This window comes from Microtus oregoni, unplaced genomic scaffold (genome assembly GCF_018167655.1).
Source record: "Microtus oregoni isolate MIOR12 unplaced genomic scaffold, Mior012 000037F_ref0000500, whole genome shotgun sequence".
Lineage (NCBI taxonomy): Eukaryota > Metazoa > Chordata > Mammalia > Rodentia > Cricetidae > Microtus > Microtus oregoni.
In genome coordinates, this window is record NW_024543096.1 from 6,730,839 (window position 1) to 6,748,109 (window position 17,271).

The following is a 17,271-nucleotide window of genomic DNA, read 5'->3' on the forward strand; positions in this document are numbered from 1 at the left end:
TCCGTCTTCCCCGTCCCAGATGGAAGCCGCTCTATGGCAAGGACTATATTGTTTTCCTACAGCGTATGGCTTTTGCTGAGCGAAAGTTGGGCGCTGTCACACCGTGCGGGAGGTGTCCGCTAGTCAGCAGAGTTCTGCCTGTGTTGTTTTAATACATGAGGAGTACCGAATCCTCTATGGAGGAGACAGGAATCCTTCATCTAGGAGGCACACGCTTATATCTTATTTTATTTTATGATACACATGCATAATACAGGATTGGGGGGGCAGCTGCTTGTGTGCTCTGTGTAATGGCACATGTGGACGTGGAAAACTCTCAGGAATGGGGTCCTGTCCTTCAGCCACAGGATCTAATTCCTGTCTGGAGGCTTGCTTGACAAAGCACTTTTAGCTGAATCATCTTGCCGCCCCGATGGATTTGGGAAGAAGAGTCCGGTGAGGGTGGTGAAGCTGAGGTGAGCCGAGGGGATGTGAAGGAATTATCGTTTGGGTTGTAGACAGGGAGATGAGGCAGGCCTAGAAGAGGCAGGCAGAGGTGACGGCTCTGAACTTCATCACGGTGGCTCAGAGCGAATTGGAATCGGAAAGCCAGAGGCTGCAAGCCCTTGAGGATGATTCAAGATCACCTGGGTCCTGACTGGGGGATTTTGTGAGGGCGGAGATGTTGGCAGCAGAGGTGGTGGGGCTCCGTATCGCTGCCCACAGCAGCCTCGAGATCCCCTTTCAGAGAGTTTTTTCTCAGGTGAAGATGGGGTTCTTGGCTTCACCTAAGATGCAAAGTTGGAGTTCTTTAGGAAGCGATTTTAACCTAGACTTAAGTCCAGAATCGGGGTGTGGTTGATAGAGAAGCCCCAGTAGAGGATCAGACACACCCAGATATGGGTGTGGGCTCCTTAAGCAAGAAACACGATTAAGTGTCTTTATGGTAGCCTCACATACGGTTTGGCAGCTCCTGACGTTCCATCTCAATCGTTGCTAAGGAACTTCTCTTTCTTGGTAAATGAGCTCATAGGCTGGTTCCCGATAGGAGTTGGATAGGATCACAGCTGACGGGAAATCCCTACGTCAAAGCGGTTGCAGGGGAAGTTAAGTCTTGGGGCCTGCAAGATTGCTCAAGGGGTAGGAACGCTATCCACCAAGCACATCAATCTGAATTCTATGCCTAGACCCCAAGCGGTAGAAGGAGAAACTGACTCCCACAAGTTGTCCTTGGATCTGTGTGTGTGCAGACACAGTCTTTCTTCTCTCCTCTCTCTCTCTCTCTCTCTCTCTCTCTCTCTCTCTATATATATATATATATATATATATATATATATATATATGTATGTATATCCTAGATAGATAGATAGATAGATAGAATATTAAAAGATCCAGTCTCATTAGCAATCTTCAGGAAATCTCACAGTAGGGAGTATCCATACTCGTATACTCAGACCTTAAGCATGGTTCATTTTTTTTAGCTTTATTATTTGAAAATATCTCTCTATGAATGGAAAATTGTCTCTACATAGCCTGTCCTCACAGCATATGTTTAATGTGCTGGGATGCTTGGTTTCCAGTGGGTGAGGGGCATTGGCATGCCTTTCGCCTGTGCCTTTTGGCCAGCTCCTCTGCTTTCTCTTATAAAAGACCATTGGACCAAGGTCCACCCAGAATCTAACATGTATTTTCCCAGCGGGCTGTGAGACTGCAGCCACGTCATATAAAAGAGCGCACGAGCAGATCCCCCTAGACCTTCAGAGGACTCCACTCTGACCCTGCTTGGCTATAGATTTTCTGGTCTTCCTGTCAGGGAATAAATTTCTATTGTGTTAAGCAACCCACTTTTTAATTTTTATTTTTTAAGTTCCTTTTTTAAAATACATTTCTAAAAATTTTTAATTTTATTTTATGTGCACTGGTGTTTGCCTGCATGCATGTCTGTGTGAGGGCACCAGACTCCTAGAGCTGGAGTCTCAGACAGTTGTGCTTTCCCTGTGGGTGCTGGGAATTGAACCTGGGTCCTCTGGAAGAGCAAGCAGTGCTCTCAACCGCTGAGCCATGTCTCCTCCCCCAACCCACTTTTTTTTTTTTTATTAATTTCTTAGATAGCTCTGAAAAGCAAGTCAGGTATGCTTAGATTTAAAATAGCGAGCAGGAATTAGTAACCAATCTTGTTTTAACGTTGTCATTTTCTGTGATCCACTGAGAAAAGAGATGTTTGCTGTGAAGACCTCAGCATGGATGCTGACGGTTTTGCGTAGGGGCTGGGGATGTGATGGTGATTTTCAAAGGAAGCAGGTGATACTGATTTGCTTCTCTACAGACAAACCTTTTCCAAAGCAGAAGCAGCCAACAGTTGAGCATTTGCAGAGTTTTGGCTCTCTCGAATGCACCAGTCACAGGAAGGGACAGAGACAGGATCATAAGATTCCATAGGACCCCTGAGTGACCACAGCCCAATCAATAAGTAAAACCAGCCGGGCGATGGTGGCGCACGCCTTTAATCCCAGCACTCGGGAGGCAGAGGCAGGTGGATCTCTGTGAGGTCGAGACCAGCCTGGTCTACAAGAGCTAGTTCCAGGACAGGCTCCAAAGCCACAGAGAAACCCTGTCTCGAAAAACCAAAAAAAAAAAAAAAAAAAATAAGTAAAACCATCACGCTAAGTCAGTGTATAATTACTGGGGAAAGATGGAAAGAATATTGACTTGGGTAAGGAAGCATAGCTACTTTTCATTTTTACTCTTTTTTTTTAATCTATGTATTTATTGGTTGCGTGTGGTCTTAAAAAAAATTCAGTGCTTAGAGTTTAAAAAAAAGGTCATCGCAATGGAGATTCTGTGGCAAAGCCACACAACAGGGTGTGTCCCTTGACCCTTTCAAGTCAATCGCCCCTTGGCTGGAGGCCTGGTGTTAGCTGATTTAACAGCAGAGTCCTGTAATTTGTAAGCTCTGGAAACCATCCTTTCTTTCTCTTTCTTCCCAGTTGGAAATGACTCCCAAGGCCCACACGATCAGCAGGGGGTGGAAAGACCTGAGTAATGGGAACTGAATCAATTGAGGGCTGTCTTATCTCCGGGGTTGACAAGTTCCCTGCTCACCTGGCTAATTGCACGGGTCTTCTCTCCTTTCACTACAGGAGATTGGCAGGTATGAGAGTCAGCAGCCCCCTGTGGCTGGGATGCTCACTTAACAAATATTCCCAACCTCTTGATGTAGCCAAAAGCAACAGGATTGCACACTCATTTCTGTACACTTCTGGGCAAAGCTGTACCTACTCTTCTTTTTTTAATTAAATTTTTTCATTTATTTTACATATGAACCACAGTTTCCCCTCCCTCCAATCCTCCTGTTTCCTTCCCCCATCTCCCATATAAGCCCCCTCCGCCCATCCATCCTCCTCAGTCTCCATTCAGAAAGGGGCAGGCCTCCCATGGGAGTCAACAAAGCCTGCCCCATCAAGTTGAGGCAGGAACAAGCTCCTCCTTCTGCATCAAGGCTGGGCAAGGCAACCCAGCATGAGGAATAGGTTCCCCAAAGTCAATTCAAGTGCCAGGGACAGGTCCTAATCCCACTGCTAGGAACCCCACAAACACACTAGGCTACATAACTGCAGAGGACCTAGGTTTGTCCCGTGCAGGCTCCCTAGTGTTCTTGAGCTCCCAGGAGCTCAGCTCAGCTGTCTCTGTGGGTTTCCCCATCCTGACCTTGATGCACCCCCTCTTCCCCCCCTCCCCCCCTCAGTTCCTACAGTTCCTCCTCCCTCTCTTAACAACACTCCCAGAGCTCAGCTAGGTCTGTCTGCCTAGCTCTCAAGGGTCTTGTCAGGAGCTGGGAAGTCACCTGAGCAAGGTCTGCCATGGAGCCCTGGTGGATCTGAGACCTGAAGACAGGCAACATGGTCTCTCATTTGCCCTTGGCACCCTGCCTTTCTCCCAGAAGTCTATCTTTCTCTGGTCTTCTGTAGTTACTCTTGTTCTTAATCTAATCCTCTTTGAGCCTGTCCATTGTGCTAGGCACAAATATTATCTGTGGAGGGCGTAGGAAATTAAACTGTAGTGTTTGTGACTCTTAAGAAACCACCGTCAACACTCAGTCGGTTCTCCTGAATGAATATTTCCTATGAAAGCAAAAGCAATTACTTGTGGGTTAGGCCTTGATGCAACTGGGAATCTTCTTGTTCCTGAGGATTTCTTGCTCTGAACTTGACCTTTGTCCTCTGTAAGGCCCTTGTTCCTTGCTTCTTCCTCTACTCATCCAGGGAGGAGAAGCAGTGGAGGCAGAAAGAAGCTGGCTAAGGCATCTTAGCCATAGCAAGGCAAGAGAAAGAATATGGCTTGTGGAGATGGCATCTGGATGATGCTCTTTGCAGGGTCACCTCTCAGTGACACTCAGTATTTGGTAAAGGCAGCCAGTCCTACACTGTGGAGGCCAGAGGGCTCGGGACATGCAAGGGCCCTCTATGTTGGGATCTTCTTATTCTCTTTGGATTTAGAGATCACACTGGTAGGCTGAGGATGTGTATGACGGTGAGCTCCTTGAGAAGTGTAGGAGAGTTCCCATGAGACCTTTCTAGATTCCTCCCTGGTGGTCCTAGCAAAGAAAAAGACAACAGGAGGGCTCGTGGTTTTCCTCAGGTTGTCAGTAACACAGTACCAGAGACCAGTAGCTTAAATGGCAGAAATTAATTTCCTCTCAGTGCTGGAGGCTGAAGTTTAAGATGGAGTTGTTCATCAGGCCTCTTCCTCAAGGGTTTCCTCCTCAGTGTGGATGCTGCATCTTCCCACCCGTCCTTCCATGCATACGCCTGGTAGCTGCTTTCCTCAGATGATCTGGCCAATCATACCATATTAGAGCCTGCTGTAATGACCTCATATTAAATTAATTGCCTCTTTAATTTAACTTACTTATCTCTAATTAAGTCACATTCTGAGGTGCTAGGGTTAGGGCTTCAGGATGCTTGTGGAACAGGCACAATTTACTTCATGGCAAAAGGGAGTTGACATTTAAACAAATTCCAGTTCAATTTTATTAACCTTTAATACCTTTTTTTTTTTTGGAGTTCACATCCTCAAAAGATCTTTTTTTTGTTTTGTTTTATTTGTGAGTATTTGACTGTACAGGGGGTATGTGCACATGAGTGCAGTTTCCTGAAGAAGCCAGAAGATGGCGTTGTAGTTGCAGGCGGTTGGGAAAGGCCTGCTGTAGGTGTAGGGGATCAAATTTAGATCCTTTCCAAGAGCAGAGCAGACTTCTTACTCCTGGGCCATCTGTTCTGCCCTGGGGCTCCTTTTTTTCCCCCAATGGATTCAAACTCACGAGACTTGCATTTTGAGTGAGGACATAGGTCGAACACTAGGAAGGGCTAAATGAATTTAATGACAGCCAAAACATTGACATGCTTGTGGAATTTAAAATTCCCTCACTCTGCCTCTTTGTCTTGTATCCCTCTGGAACATGTTACTGATGCTCTGGGGGGCAGAGGACCAAGCGCCTTCTAGTTCTTGGGGTTCCTGTTTGGGTCACTTGCAGTAGCTTCTGTTTTAGTTCCTTTTCTCATTTCTGTGTCTAAAGACCCCACAAAAGCAGCTTAAGTCAGGGAAGGCTGATTTTGGCTCAGAGTCCATTACAGCAGGTGATGTACAAGATAATAGGAAAATGAAGGAAGCAGGTTTTCACAAGGGGAGAGAGAGAGAGAGAGAGAGAGAGAGAGAGAGAGAGAGAGAGACTAGTATGCTATTTGCTTTACCCTTCTCATCCAGCAGCTGGGGACTCCATCCCATGAAATGCTACCACTCACATTTATGGTGGGTCCTCCCATCTTAAGTAACCTAATGTAGACAACCCTTCACAGGCGTGGTTTGTTTCCATGGTGGTTCGAAGTCTCTTTAAGTGAACTATTAGGATTAACTACCTTGGGCTGGGAGATAGCACTCTTGATAGATTGCCTGGCATATGAACATAAGGTCCTGGGTTCAGATCTCCAGAAAGCCAGGTAAAAAGCCAGCTGTGTGATGCTGGAGGAAGGAGCAAAGGTGGAGACAGGTCCCTACAGCTCATTGGCCAGCCCCCATAGCCAAATCAGTGTGCTCTGGTCTCAGTGAGAGACGCTGCGCTGTCTCAGAAAATAAGGAGAGAGTGATGGAGAAGGGTAGCTGCCACCCCTTTGGGATCAGCTTCTACAGCCCCTAAAAATGTATGTTTCTTGTTTTAAAGGTGATGCATTATTTACCTGCATGTTACAGTATCCATTTTGTCTTTATATAAAACAAAAACTTTGGCTCAAAAAAAAAATCAGTCTATTTTTTTTTTTTAATTTCTGAATTTGACACAACTTTACTTGCTATGTAGCTGAGATGGGGCTTGAATTTCTAATCCCCCTGCCTCTGCCTCTTGAGTTCTGGGATTGGCGGGATGAGCCACCCTGCCCAGGCAGGAAGAACCAAGGACTTGATTCTTAGTAACTTTTCTTATCTAAATGATATGTAATCAGCTAGCTGACTGCAAAGCTCAGAATGAACCTCAGCTTGGCCAAGTGCTGCCTAACGTGGACCAGAGCAGATCCTCCAAGACGAGACATTTTGCTGGACAAAGTAGCCTGGGTCCTCAATGGCAATGGTTGGCAATTCTGTTTCCAGGGTGCAAAAATGATTATTTTGTGTTGACTTCCTGTGGACATTGTTCGAAGCCTCCTTGTGGGCCACTTGCGTGCATTCAGGGGTGTGGTGGCACCCCACTTCCCACCATCTGCTCCTCTTTCCATGTTGCAGTGAAAGCCCTGCTATAGTGGAGTTCCTTTCTGTTACTCAGTTTTCTTGCTGGAGAGCTGTGCTCCTCTGAGGACTTGTGTTTCTCATGGAGGCTTCTTTGTTTGACGGCTTTTGGATGGGCAGCAGGACAGAGAAAGGCGTGCTTTCTCTTTGACTTCTGGAGGCTGTTCTGTCTGCTGGATGGGAACCATTGGTTCATGGTTCTGTGGCTTCTGACTTCTGTGCATCAGGCATTTTGAGGGAAGCGGGTCAGCAACGACGCAACAAGTCCTAGGCAGTGTGCTTTTAGAGTCGTGGCGTGTACTGACTATAGATTTGGGGATGGCTTAATTTCACTTCTTTAAATATGAAGACCATTAATTAAGACTGCGTGGCAGGATTTACCAAACCCTTAGGGAAGAAACGCTATTTAATAATTTTTGTTTTCTTGCCACTGCTGCTGATTCTCGGGGTGGGATTTGTATAATTAATTGGCTCCTGGTGGAATATAGCTCTTCTGCCTCCTCCAGGCTCCCCATTCTCAGGGTAAAGTTAGTATTCAAAAGAATTAAGACTTTTCACGTCGTAAATGTTCAGTAATTACCTGGTGAGTTAATTATGTAAAAAAAATGCGTTCCAGGATAAATAAAACATGGCATAGAGCTGATGAACTATGATTTATCTACGAGAGAGAGGCGTTCAGATACATGCCGTAACATGGAGGAATCTTGACCATGCTGTGGAAGTGGAACAGTCTAGGCATAAAAGCGTGGTTCCATGGTTATGACATAACCCAAACTTGCAGAGATTGTGTGGAGACTAGAACTCACCAGGGCTTGGGAGTTCTTGGAAACGGGGCTTAATGCTCGGTGGTTTCAGGGTTCCTGATTGGACAGATGGAAAGTTCTGGAAGGCAGTGTGCAATATTCAATCACTCCAAGTTAGAGGTCTTAAAAACAGCTAATGGGTATACACGTACTTGGAAGCTTTAAAACCCCGATTCTGATGCAGGAAGAGTAAATAAAACATGTACAAGTTGAAAAAACACGCAAACTGTTTTTTTTTATTGCTTAGGTATTTATTACCCAGGCTTCTGGACCTGCCTATGGGCAGTTTTTCTGTGCATTTCCCTGTTGTGGCACAGATGGACATTTCTTGTCTCACTCTGGCCAGGATGACAGCCTCAGACAGTTGTGGTACAATTCCTTCTCAACTTGGGAGAAATCATACTGTTTATAGAAACTACTACAGAAATCTGGAATCCCTTAATCCTTCTAGAAATTTTATCCTTGGAACAAGCCAGATGGTCAGGTCACTGCATGCTTGGTGCTTGGGTGGGTTTTGTTGTGTGAACCCCTTGCTGAATTGCATTAGTGACTCGCGCTTGCCATCGTCCCTCCCGTGAGGCATGTGGTATAGAAAGTCAATTCATTCAAATTAATAATAATAATGATAAAAAAGATCAGTCAGGGTTCTTCAGAGAATCCTGTTTGTAAGTCCATAAAAGAGAGAGATTTATTTTAAAGAATTTCTGATGATAGAACCTGGTAAGTGTGAAGTTTGAGAGAAGGCCAATGGGCCAGAGAGCTGTTAAAAAGCTGTTGTTGACATGTTGAGTTTCATAGTGTAATTTAGAGGCAGAATTCCTTCCTGGGGGAACTAAGTCTTGTATCTTAGAATCTCCTTGACTGAATAGGCCAGTCATGGTGAAAGGTGTTCCCCTAATTCAAATATTAACACATCCCTTAAATAAAAACATCTTCTCTGTGGCATCTCTACTGATGTTTAAACAATGGACCCTGGTATCCTCAGCCAAACTGACTACAAACTAACTGTCATGGATAGGGATATGTCAATTACAGAATTATCTGCAAATCAGGGGTATGCATTGTCTTTTATATTTGCTTCTTTGAGTGCCTGTAGAGGATGATTCCAGTTCCCTCCCACCACCTCACCTAGGTTCAAGTCTCCTGTTGTCATTACTTCATCAGCTGGCTAGGGCTGACTTCCAAACCAAGGTGGGTTCGGCGGCATAGAGTCTTCATTGTGGATGTGTGGAAGGTGTGAATGTGTGAACGTTACAGCCTGCCAAGCAGGCTGGTGTGAGTCCATGCCACGGCGAGTTCTGCCAGGCAGCCCTTTGGGAATCAGCCGCTTCTGTGGAGGGGTGTGATGGGTGCATGATTTCACAGTGATCGCATCGCCAATTAGTCGGGGGCCCAGGTGTGTGTTAGTTAATGTTAGCTCACTCTCTGTTACACCAGCGACCCCACTTTGACCTGATTCCGGGGACCTTCATGCATTTGACACTGTTCGATTCATTGTGAGGTGCTGCTCTCTCCCGAAAGGTGCTTAAACCTCTGGAGATCCGCTTGCTTTTTTGTTTGTTTGTTTGTTTGTTAGAAAACATTCCAGTTGCTCAAGAAAGTAAGCGAGCAGTGGCAGCTCTGACTTTGTCCTTCCCTCTCTTGCAGTTTGGCTCTTCTTTGGATGCAGACCTATTGATTGCAGAGTAGAGCCCGGCTACCAGGTTGTCTTTCTAAGGTAAGAGCTTAGTTATCATCGACACCCCTGGGCTTCAGTCAGAAGCTCCTGCTTAGCCTAGTGGGCATCTGCACAGACTCCAGCATGTCTTGGAACTCTGTTTTCTGCAGTTTGCCAGATTTCTAACCCAGGCTAGCCTGCTTCTGTTTCTGTGCTGTGGTTCTGGGACTTAGAATGCTAGTTTGGGCTTGTTATATTTCTTTGTGTAGCGCAGGAGGGAGTCTGCAAGCTCAGGGACTGCTTGGTGGATTAAAGACTTGTCTGGCACTACAAAAATCACTTATTTGGTGAGTTAAAAGAGAACTCACCTAAAGCAACCTTGGCAGATCACGAGGTTCTAGGTGGGGCAAGGCATCGTGTTTGCATGTAGTCATATCAAGGGAAATATACTGCTGGCAACACTCAGTGTATGCAGCTACTAATCATGGAATGCTTGGAACGTTCAGAAGTTTAAATGTTAAGGATTAGCAAACACATACAGACCCCAAACAGGATGAGAGTGTTATTCCAACGAAGAGGCCATGGGCATAAATGCAAGCATATTTCAAGCTCTGTGTTTAACCGACGAAGTCATTCGGCTTTACATGCTTTTGGCTTTTAATGGTGTGCTTAACACAGAGTCTGCCCAGATTAGGGAGGTAGCCCTGACTTCCATCTTTCCCAGGTGACGAGATCAAAGTAGAGGGCTGGCTTACTGAGGTCAGGCTGCACAAGCCATGCAATGCCATTTTGTGGCTGTGAGGAGTAAGCCTGTGCTGTCTGGTTGTCACTCCCTGGCTGTTAGCAATGCCAGCCCCTAGCCCCGAGGTCTCTGCCTTACAAACAGACCTCCCACCTTGTGTTTTTTTTGATGGGTGGAAAGGAGGAAGGCGAGCACCCACAGGAAGTTGTCAGAGATCAGGAAGTGATTGGGCCTTGGCCATGTTTACATTCCTTTTCTTGTCCAGGGAGCAGATTGAATTATTAGCGCCGGCATTTGTTAATGATAATTATATGTTTCAAGTACAAAGCAGGATCCTGTAAAATATCTGGTAGGATGCCTTTCTCTTTGCCGTTCTGAATCAATGACATTGTACGGCTCTAATTAGGATCAGGCAGACAAGCCAGAATCTGTATATTATCATCAGTTTTCCCTGGGGTAAGAGAGAGGATGGCATGTGAACTGCTACTTCAATTTAACAGCCTGCTACTAGCTGTCCTCCAATTGTAAAGACCAGAGAGCTGAAGGTCCAGCTAGGAGACATGAGGGTGGAGGGCCATCTTCCAAGGCAAAGACATTTTTTTTTTTTTAGCAGTGTTAGGCATAGTTCTGGGACCACAGTTAACCGCGGTGGTAGAAATGAGCACAAGGTGATAAGCAAGCCTTTAACCCCAATATTAACCATCATCACCATCACCCCAGCTAACATCATTGGCTCCTACTTCCTTAGGTACCAGACCAAGGTTTTCTACGTGTGATCTCTTATCATGATCATGGCATGCCTGGCAGGAAGAGTCTGTTAAAATCCACATTTCATAGATGAGAAAGCTGAGTTACTCAAAGTTAACCAAGCCACCAAGTGTCAGAGTGGGGTGTAGCCTCAGAACACTCCAGAACAGGGCCAGCCTAATGTAGACATCTCTGGATGCTCACTGGATTCCACTCTTACCTCCTGCCTTGCCGCATGCCCCATGCATAGCGCTTACCATTGGTACTTTATCTCTCCCATACTGGGAAATTTTAATTATGTACATATAAGAAAATTTCAGTCGTTTGACCAGCAGAGAATAGAAGCTACCCGGGACTGCTTGCTTTCCTGGTACCACATATCTGGACCATAGCAATTGCATGGCTATTTATGACCTGCTCCCTAGGTTCTCATCTGGCGTTGTGCACTTTGCATTGGTTTGCGTGTATACTGAGGACATCTGCCTGCTAAGACCCAGGGAATCAAACAACTTCTCTTTAAGCTAGATATAGGTCTGCCTGGTCCTACATTCTGTCATGGCTTACAAGGAACAAAATGTGATTTCCAGAATGTCTTCCTTCAGCGATCTACCTTGGAAAGTCTGTCTCCTTTGCCCCATGTCTCATCATTAACTGGTCTTAATAACTTTTCTCAAGTCAATGTGCTGACTTTAGAGTTCTCACTGGCCCTAGGCAGGTGGAATGAGAGCTTGGGAGCTCCACATGGTGACTGGTAAACTTGTTGGTAGACTGGTGTCCTGGCTTCATGTATGTGGACATATGCTGGGAATACCATTGACGACAGGGCCTCATTGTGCAGGGCTATTGTCAGTTATCTGTGGCTTAATAAACCACCCTGTACTTGTGACTTAAAACAGCAGGTGTTTTATTTGCTTGTGGTTTTGTGGGTTTGCAACCGGGGCTAGGCCCAGCTAGGTGGTCCTTCCGCTAGGTCAGGTGGGTCAACCCTACCATTGCACTGAACTGGTACCCAGAAGATGAGGCTTAGGATAGACCTTTGTAAACCCACTTCTACTCATGACTACTTTTTCTTGAGAAGTTTTTACATGACTCCAGCCATGTAAGAATATGAATTAGTAATACAAACCAAAGTTACTGGCAATAAATCACAAAGAAATTAGTTTCAAAACAACTCTTTGGTATACCTGCAATTTTCCATTTGTTAAAAATGAAAGTGTACTTGTGTACTAAATGTTTTTATTTGTCAAACACCATAAAATCCAAGGCCGCACTAATTTGATATTTACATGCTAAGGAATGACAGTAGGAAAATATTAAGTCTTTGTTTTCTGTGATTAAGTTGTGTTTCTTTGTGGGTATGTTTTGAGTCAGGGTTGCTGTAGCTCAGGCAGGCCTCCGACGTGTTCTGTAGTTGAGTCAGGCTGCTCTCCTGCTTCCACTTCCCAAGTGATGTGACTACATGTTCTACCATGCCCCACTTAAACCATTATTTTTCAGTAGGAGTAGAAAACGTTTTACGTACACTAAAAGCACTGCCATTCCATAACATACAATAGTCACAGCAGAGTCAACACGTTGCAGTATTCTCTGGTGTCTTGTGGCAGGACAGCATGCTCAGTGCAAACTGCACCTGCTGTGTGTGCAGAGCCAAAGCTGCAGTGAAATTGAGGGATGCAGGTGAGCGAGCACTGCCACTGTGGGTTCGTTGTGTGTGTGAGTTTTCACTAATTTTTGATCCTGGCATGTTCCAAAGCCTTTTACCATTGCTACGTTGTTTGCAATCTCACATCCAGTTATGTGGCCCCTTGTCCCACGGTTTAAAGCTTGCTCTAGGGGACTTAGCTAGAATGACACCAGTAGGCTCTCTAGCTTCTGCCACACGACAAATTTGGCCAGAGAACAAAGCAGGCAGTTCACTCTTGACACTTAGCCTCAAAAACTACTCAGCCTCGCTTCTGCCTCATTTTATTGATCAGAGTATTTGGGGGTAGGCCCTGTTCAAGGAAAGGAAGTGGAATAGAATAAACCCTACCTATTCATGATGCTACGAATTATTAATAGTCATTTAAAATACACCAAGAGATTCTTAGGTTTGATTATAAGAAGTAACCTGAAATTGGCTTAAAAGCATTTATCTTTGTTTGTGTTTTTCAAGACAAAGTTTTTTTCTGTAGAGCAGTTCTGGCTGTCCTGGAGTTCATGTTGTAGTTCAGGCTAGCCTCGAACTCACAAAGATCCACCTGCCTTTACCTCCAGAGTGCTGATCTTAAAGGCAAGCACAACCACTGCCCAACAAATGCATTTATTTTTACATAATCTTTGAGTAAGGTGATCTTGGCCAATCCATGGGAGGAAGGTGTGGAAAACAGAGGTCTTTCAGCAACACCTCTCTGCATATGATAATGAAGATGCTGACTACTGTCATCAGCACCAGTAACACTGTCAGAGTTAGGGCACAGCCTGCTCTCCAGTGGAGCCAAAAAGCTGGGTGTGGCCATCCATCCTTTAGAAGACTATTAACAAAGCCAAATGGTGAAATGCAGAGAAAGGAAATGGATTCAGTTTGGCCATATTCGGCAGAGGGACAAAGAGATTCAGGGACACATTATTAAAATGTGGGTAAAATCAAACAGAAGGCAAAAGATGTGCATGGTTAAGCAGTCTCAGTCAAGGTGTGGTCCTGCCCATCATGGATTCATCATCATCCCTGTTCTAGACTTTCATCCAAGGTGGTCAAAGTTGTCAGCACTATGTAAAACCCCTTCCACATTCCTAGGGATAGCTCCACCCCCCCAACACTTTTCTTCTCTCGTCATTAGATCCTTCTGGAGAATTCTAGTTCACAGGGGTACCTGTTTTACCCTTGTGGCCTCAAGGAGGACAAGGCACATGGTAAGAGAAGAGATCATAAAGGTGTTTATGTCCCATAGAACAGAAAGCGATTCCTTTTGGCCCACTGATGTCCCCCAGAATACGGGTGCTCAGCGTGGGTTGTTAGAGAAGTAAGTGAGAAGCAAGATGTCTAAGGACAGTCCCCATAGGCTTTCCAGTAGTCTCTTAATTTTGGTTTATGCTCCTTAGACTTAGCCAAAAATGGAATGTTGTGTTTCTTTAGCATTTTGTTTAAAGGCTATCCTGGGGAAAGACAAGGATGCCGATCTCCCCTTTTAGCACAGTCTCTGTGGAAGTTAACTCTCCAGGTGGTTTAACAAAGGAAAATAGCGTAGCCACTATTTTTTTTTTTTTTTTGCAGCCTAAAAGTGACGATTCTACATATCCTAGCAACTGACCCCCAGTTGCATCCTCACTTTGAGGAATGTAGAATATTCTTGGTGGCCAGGATCAGACTTATGGCTCAGAGTTTCTCACTTTGCCTTTAGCACCAGAGTTTGGGGAGAGACCGCCAATCTACGGCTCAACGGAAGTCAGTCTTCCAGTTGGGCTTCTGTCTCTATCCCGCAGATCCCTGTGTGATACTTTGACTCCTTAGCTTGTTCCCCTGGTCATGCTGACTTGGGCTAGTGCCAGGGACTAGCGCCTGTGACTGAAAGGTACTTGTGTGTGTCAGAACTTGTGTGTTTCTACACATAGCCCTTCAAGCTAGAAAATGCTGGAAGACAGGCAAATGGACATGCACATCTCACACACAAAAAAAAGACAACACAGGCAAGATCTAGGGAGGGCCAGGCTGCTTATGGCACACCCCTTCCTCTACCTCTCCCTCCCACCAGGATCAGCTCTAGAGGACAGACAGATCTCTTGATTGTTGCGCATGAAATCCTAAACATTTTTCTCACACCAGGGGACACTCTGCCACCCTCATCCTTTCCTTTAGTTAATCTTCAGAGTAGATAATCCTTTCCTGCATTAAGGACTCCTTCCTCGTGGATGTTTGCTTCTTTTCTCCTCCCCTTTCCAAACCAACTGGAAAAGTGTGTCCCCAGCGTAGACACTGGGAGCATCCAGGCACCTGTAGTCGTCACGATAGGACTTAAGCGCCACTTCCAAACTGTGTTTTAAGGCTGTCGGTGCAGCTGAGCTACTAAGCCTGCTGGTCCAACAGAATGGCCTAGGACAGCATAGGGAGGAAGCATCCTCTTTTTTAGGGCCTCTGGGGGCTGTTCTAACCCCTGCTATAAACCTAACTGCTTCCTGGACCGCATTAGCTTCCTCCTGTTCGGCTAGGTACTGTTCTTGTGTTCAGCTGGGCTTCAGAATTTGCCTGTTGATTCATGCTTTTACCTTTGGTGTTCGCTAACACTGCAGGCTCTGTGGGGACAAAGTTCTTGTTAAGTAGTATGCGTGACATAAAAATGTGTCTAAGATGTGAGAAGGATGTGAGCAGACAGGTATGTGGGACGTGGGTATGTGTGCAGAGGGCAGGTAGTGGAGACGCCTCCCAGCCTTCTGGGTCAGTGAATGAACAGGCATGCTTTAGTAGGCTTAGAAAATTGTGGTTTCCACCATGTGCCCATTGGAGACATGCAAAAGTCCTTGTGTCTTCTGAAGGGGCTTTACTAGTCTAATCTCCAGAGAGGATGCTCCGGGCACAGCTTTTCCTTGATGTCATTGCAGCCTGACTCACCCTGGGATCGCTGGGTTTAATGAGTCCCCTTTCTTGTTGATTTTATAACCAAGGTTGTAGGAAGAGAGTACTTTGGAGTTTTTGGAGTGTCCCCCACCCCCTGCAACACACCCTAAGTCAAAGTCATTGCTCAATAGTAAACAGAAAGGGTATTAGAGAAGAAAAGAGCAGAGATCTTTGCTTAAGGCTGGGGCTTGGCAGGGATCACCAGGCTGGGAAGGGTTCTGGGTAATTAGAGTGCAAATCAACGCATCTGTCCATCATCGGTCCGCCAGCTTCTGTCCCACAGTCACAGCCACTTTGGCCACTAGCTTATCATCCCCAGAGTCTCTCTTTTCAAAGGTTGTCACCAAGAGTCCAGCCAGGGCCCAGCATTCTAAGTGTAACCTTAAGCCGCTCTCGACACCCATCCCCAGGGAGTCTGAGATAGAGACGGAAGTTTCTCATGTCAGCACGACAAGCCTATGCTTGAAATGCTTAGCCTCATTACCATCCTTCTCCGTGTTCAACTCATAAGCGCTGAACCCTGACTAATTGTTAGCCCCGTTCCCTTCTCACTCTGTACTCTTAAGAAGGAAAGAAGCTGATACTCAACAGCGGGTCCTTGCATGGCTCCACCAGAGAGGGATGCAGAGGGTGACAGGTAAAGCACCCACTGCTGGCCAGCCCTCCTTCCCTGAGGTTTACTTTGGAAGCTTAGAGATACACACAGAGAATAACCAACCTTACCTCCTGGGCCTGTTAGCTGTTGTCCACCCTATAGTTATGAGGGGTAACATGGAGAGTTCTCTGTCAGATCCAGAGGAACCCTTGGCTTCGCAATTAAACAGCAGTTCAATATATTTCTCCCCAAAGAATAACTTCTAGCTCTAAAAATAATTTCTAATAAGGAATTAGAATAATGCCACAGGGGAAGTTGTGGGGGTAAGGAGACACAAGGCATCGGGAAATCTCTGAGGCATTCCCTGACCTGCTCTGTTTTGACCCCAAAGGGCCGAGGTTCCTTGGCAGTTGCCAAGTCGTAAAATTTTACTGCCAGGATTGAGGCTCTTATTTTCTCTTGCCCACATACTTGTTTACTCAGTTTCAATAAGACGTTGTGTTCGCTTTATGCAGAGGATTCCTGAAATAACGGGGGCAGTGGCAGAGTGCAGAAAGCCAGAGTGTGTTCCTACTGGCTTCCCCCCCCCCCTCCCGGTGCAGGTGCAATAAATGTTCCCTCCGCAGGTCTCACCTATCTCCTGCCCATCTCTGTTATCACTCCAGGCCCCAAGGAGAGCTCTGCAAAAGCCTCCTTTGAATTGTGAGCTGAGCCGCAAATTTTAAATAGGGGGCGTTAAGATGTTAGAGAGGACAGTGACAATGATTTATTTGTTCAGTTCTTGGCTGGCCCGAGAAACCTGTCCCACCAGGTAATGAACAACTTATCCCAACTAGTAACTTCAAGAGCGCGTTACTCACCTCCTCATTACCATTGCCCTGAGTCATCCAGGATGCAGTACGGGCTTCCACTGAATAGGAATATTCAGACAATGGGCATGGAGAACCAGAGTTCCTGTTGAGAACTATGCATTGCATATGTGTCTGAATATGGAGCTGTGTCTCATCCTGGAAAGACAGCCCTGAGATTCAGTCTTCAGTCGTGTGTCTTTTTGAAAAATGGTATTGGCCAGTATTGTCAAAAGTGGCCATGTAAAAGGCCATTGTACAACCACAAGGGGCATCTGGCCTCTCCAACCTGCCTTAGGTTGTTCCAAGAACATAGGTGCAGCTGTTAGTACGGAAGGTGCTGGCAGGGACAGGGGGGCACCTCTTATCTGTGCTCTTAGTACTATTGTGCACTGACCAGAGAAGCCAGTGTGGGTCTTGGGAAATCCCTTCAAGGCTTAGGACAATGTTGACAAGGCCATCACAGTCGTCTTGTGCTAGCATAGTGGAGAACGACGGAAAGGCAGCCAAAGTGATTTCAGGTTTATAAATGCCA

The 17,271-nt window shown here is 45.8% G+C and overlaps 1 protein-coding gene across 6 annotated transcripts in view; it reads left to right on the top strand.

Moving 5' to 3' along the window:
• Positions 1-17,271, top strand: part of Lypd6b (LY6/PLAUR domain containing 6B) — a 167,588-nt gene that overhangs the window by 107,850 nt on the left and 42,467 nt on the right. For all 6 annotated transcript variants that reach the window (XM_041631574.1, XM_041631573.1, XM_041631572.1 and 3 more), the window contains exon 3: positions 9,204-9,273. The gene's annotated coding sequence lies outside the window, so the exon portion shown is untranslated. The remainder of the gene's footprint in view (positions 1-9,203; positions 9,274-17,271) is intronic.